Source organism: Neophocaena asiaeorientalis, unplaced genomic scaffold, assembly GCF_003031525.2.
Source record: "Neophocaena asiaeorientalis asiaeorientalis breed wild unplaced genomic scaffold, Neophocaena_asiaeorientalis_V1.1 scaffold547, whole genome shotgun sequence".
Taxonomy (NCBI): domain Eukaryota; kingdom Metazoa; phylum Chordata; class Mammalia; order Artiodactyla; family Phocoenidae; genus Neophocaena; species Neophocaena asiaeorientalis.
In genome coordinates, this window is record NW_020185330.1 from 813,150 (window position 1) to 817,774 (window position 4,625).

The following is a 4,625-nucleotide window of genomic DNA, read 5'->3' on the forward strand; positions in this document are numbered from 1 at the left end:
TGTAAAATCCCATTGCCATGGTCCCTGTACCCTCATGATGGACCTGAATAAAGTCTACCTTACCATCTTTTTTTTTTTTTGCGATACGCGGGCCTCTCACTGTTGTGGCCTCTCCCGTTATGGAGCACAGTGCTCCAGACACGCGGGCTCAGCGGCCATGGCTCACGGGCCCAGCCACTCTGCGGCATGTGGGATCTTCCCAGACCGGGGCACGAACCCATGTCCCCTGCATTGGCAGGCAGACTCCCAACCACTGCGCCACCAGGGAAGCCCTACCTTACCATCTTTAACAAGTGTCATTAAATATTATTTTCATTAACATGGACACTCGAAAATCAGTTTGAATCAAGTGTAACTAGGAACTCAAGTTACAGTCTTTCGGTACATTTTTTGGGGAAAGTCCTAAACATTACTGTATTGATTATTGAAGATTCCACTCACTGTTAAGCGGTTTGGAAAGCACCTTTCCTACCATAAGTGAATATGATAGCCTCAGCTAAGATGGAGCACTGATTAATATGTTCCTAAAAAGATCACAGAATTGACACATTGCAAGTCATAGCAAAATGGGAATTTACCAGCTCTGAGTTTTGACTGGAAATCTCATTTCTATAAAAGCAGAACATATGATATATTTTTGACCTTGTCTTGGTGATAATTGCATTTTGCAGAGGAAGAGGAAGAAACAAAAAGAACTTTCCTCCTAGATTTAATTCTGACCTCCCAGGAAGAACTGGTTATTGAAGCAGGAATACAGGAACCTAGGGGACTGGGAATCAGGGAGTGTCTTTCACATGGGGGATTAAAATGCCCAAGAAAAGCAATTCTGGAGAGGCTCTGACATGAATCCTAAATGTCAGTATACAGCTCTCAGAAGCTCAGAGGAAAGTGTAGTCTAGTCCCATAACCAGACAATCAGAAAGAGAAATCTGTATAAGAGGATGACAGGATCTCAAAAATAAAATTCTAAGGATGTAAGAGCGTGGCTCTTGATGAGGAGTGAAAGGGATTGGCCTCCAAAAACACCAGTGTGCCTGCACAGAGAGCAGTTTGATGAGCTTAACATATCAGAGGGCAAAAGATGGAAGAAGTGTACAGCTGACGATGTGGCAACGCCTCTTTGTTTCAGGTACTGTCTAGAGAGGAGCAACCCAAGTCACTGCCTTCCATATACTTACACTTCTGGGGAGGAGGTGTAATAAATAAACAAGCCAATAAATAAACAATAAACCTGTAAATATATAAAGGATGACAGGTAAGTACAATAATGTTATGTGTGTGCACTAAAGCTATTGAAATTGACAATATTCTACCATTTTTGACCTACAAGAAGGGCAGTTTCATACAGTGCCATCTGCAGTACTGTTGGGAGGGTGAGATTCTACATAAGGTTGTGAGAAAAGGCCTCTCAGAGAAGCTGACATATGAGTAGAAACCGGGACACAGTGAGGGAACGAGCCATGTAAAAACCGTGGGAAGAGTGTTCCAGAAAGTTATAAGGGGAAAGCAAGTTACAAGATTTTGAGGGATGCTGGGTCTGTGTCAGGAACATCCAGAGGCCCAGTGTGGATCCAATAGAGGTGTGGAGGCAAAGAACAGTAAGAGGTAAGATGTCAGAGGCAGCCAGAGACAGAGACAATTCACACAGGGTCTTACATGACCTACAGGTCGTGATAAAGATTTTGAGTTGTATTCTGGGAATAAAATGAGAAGGCCTTAGAAGTATGAGAGCAGAGGTGGTATGATCTGAATATTATTTTTTAAAGATCCATCTTGGGAACCCTACGGAGATTAGCCTATAGAGGGGCAAGCATGGAAGCAGAGTGAGCAGTTAGAAGGCCATTGCAGGAATCCAGGAAGGAGCCGATGGCCACAGGGAAAGGTTGTGAGCCGTGAAGGTGGCGAGAAGGGGAAGTGGTAGGCTTTAGGATGTATTTTGAAAGTAAAAATGGCAGGATTTGCAGATTGAATTCGACCTAACAGTTGAGAGTGAAAGATTACAACAAGACTTTTGGCCTGAGCAACTGGATAAAAGATGGAACCATTTACTGAACTAGAAAAGAAAGAAGGGGAACATTTACTTGGGTGGAAAAAATAAAGAGTTTGGTTTTAGGTATGTTCAATGCAACATTCTTCTCAGACAACCAATCTGAGATGCTATATAGACAGTTAGATAAACAAATTTAGAGTTTTGGGGAAAGGGCAAGACTGGAGATATATATCTGGAAGTTATTAGCCTACAGATTTATTTAATGCATGGGCCTGGTAGAAATCACCTAGGGAATGAATGTAAATGGACCGGAGAAGAGGTCTAAGAGTGCCAGGGGACCCCAACCATTTAGAGGCTGTGAATAAGGGGATCCCTCACAGAAGCCACAGTCCTATTTGGAAGAAGGTCTTATCAGAAGGTATAGGGAAGCTAGAGAAACATCCACAGGAGAATCCTTAGGCTGTAACAGTTCAAAGAAATACGAGGGCTCGACTCCAAAGAACCACTCCCTCCAGTGAGATACACCCCTGTGCTACCTGCACCTCTCCCCAACCCCAAGTGACAAAAGTCAGTTCTACACACCAAACATAAGCAAGTCTGTCAGCCCATATATTTCAGGTATAAAAAACCCTCTTGCCATTCCCATGGGTACAACAATTATAACTAAGAAATACTCATCAAAATGCAGGTCACCTTCTGGAAGTTTTTCATAAAGCAGCTTCCTGCCTAGGGTGTAAAAGATCTGGGTACAAGGAAACCCAGTGGGCAAATTCCCAGACAAGTATTGGCAAAAATACTAGAAGACAAATGATTAAATTAATTAGAAGACTAAACGAGGAAAAACAGGAGAATTCAACTAGATTGTCAAAGATGAAGTAAATTGCAAATAAAGAGCCATTCCGGGCAGTGCTGTTTGGAGACCACCTCTAGAATACTGTTATAAACCCATAGAAAAGCCCTCTGGGAGAGACCAGATCTCTGTCACCCAGGGCAATTAAGTCACCAGGACTTGCCCCTCTGGCTACAGAGCTGGGTAGGGGGATCTGTCTGCCCATCCCAACCTCCCTCAGATACCCAGAAGAATAAGAGACACCCAGCAAGAGAGGGCCCAGTTAGGTACACCAATCAAAACTGCGTCTTGACTCAGGGTGCTTCCACCAGTTGCAAATTAATGTTTGCATTCTAAATATCGATGTAGATAGATCGACAGACAGACAGACAAATGCTGGTCTTGGGGTCATGGGATGTGTACAAAAGCTATTCAGAGTTCATAGATTTAAAATACAAATAAAATACAGTGTTTACCTTGTGCATAACTGGTGGGTATGTAAAATGTTTAGCCCCTGTGGAAAACACCATGGCAGTTCCTCAAAAAAAATTAAACATAGTATTACCATAGGATTCAGCAATTCCACTTCCGGGATTCTTTTCACTTCTCTCAAAAGAAATGAAAGCGGGGATTCAAACAGATATTTGCACATCCACGTGCATAGCAACATTATTCACAATAGCCAAAAGGTAGAGGCAAGCTAAATGTCCATCAACAGATGAATGGATTAAAAAATGTCGTATATACATCCAATGGAATAGTAGCTTAAAAAAGGAAGGAAATCCTGACACACTACAACAGGGCTGAAACTTGAAGACATTATGCTCAGTGAATGAAGCCCGCTACAAAAGGACAAATACTGTATGATTCCACTTACATGAGATACCTAGAGTAGTCAAACACAGAGAGATAGAAGTAGAATAGAATGGTGGGAGAAGGAGGTATTAGGGAGTCATGTTTAATGGGAACAGAGTCTTAGTTTAGGGAGATGAAAAAATTCTGGAGATGGATGGTGGTAATGGTCTCACAGCAGTGTGAATGTACTTAATGTCACTGAGTCGTACACTTAAAAATGGTTACAATGGTAAAAACAAAATTACAGTATTCAAAAAGTATAAAGTTTAAAAAATGAATAGCAAAGGTGTCTCAAAAGAATTACTAAAATTGTTTAGTTGGAAACAAAAATCCCATTGTTAATATTAAAGAAGACATCTTTTAAAAATATGTAGGGGTGTGTGTGTGTAAAAGTTGGCATGTATATGTTGACACAATAATTTTTGTGTGCATTGCCTTTAAGATTCTATTTCTTCTCTTTGTGTATGTGAAAGCTATAAATTCATCAGTGAAAAATTACGGATCTCAGTATGGTTCTGAAAGCTAGGGGACAGGTGTGCTGGAGGAATAAAACTGGACTTTAAATAATTAAGACAAAATGATTGTGTTAATTAACTTACATCCTTATCATTAATTGTTCCCCTGACTTTTGGGGAATGAATAGTTTTTGTCTCAAAAGCAGGCTTTAGTGACCTAACGGTGTGAAAAGCAATCAGAGATAATGAGGCAAGGAAATTTAAACGGAAGCATGCCAGCAATTATTAGTTTAATTGAAAGTTTTTATGATTTTGGCCTGAACTCAGTGCTTTTTCCTGATGGGCTATAATGTGGGCAGGGGAAGAGTAACAGTTTGTTTCTCTTTTTTATTTTTGTGTGTGTGTGTTTTTGTTTTGTTTCTCTTTTTTAATGAATGTATTCACTAAGTAATGTTGAACATTTTTTTTTTTTTTTTTTTTTTTTTTTTTTTTGGTG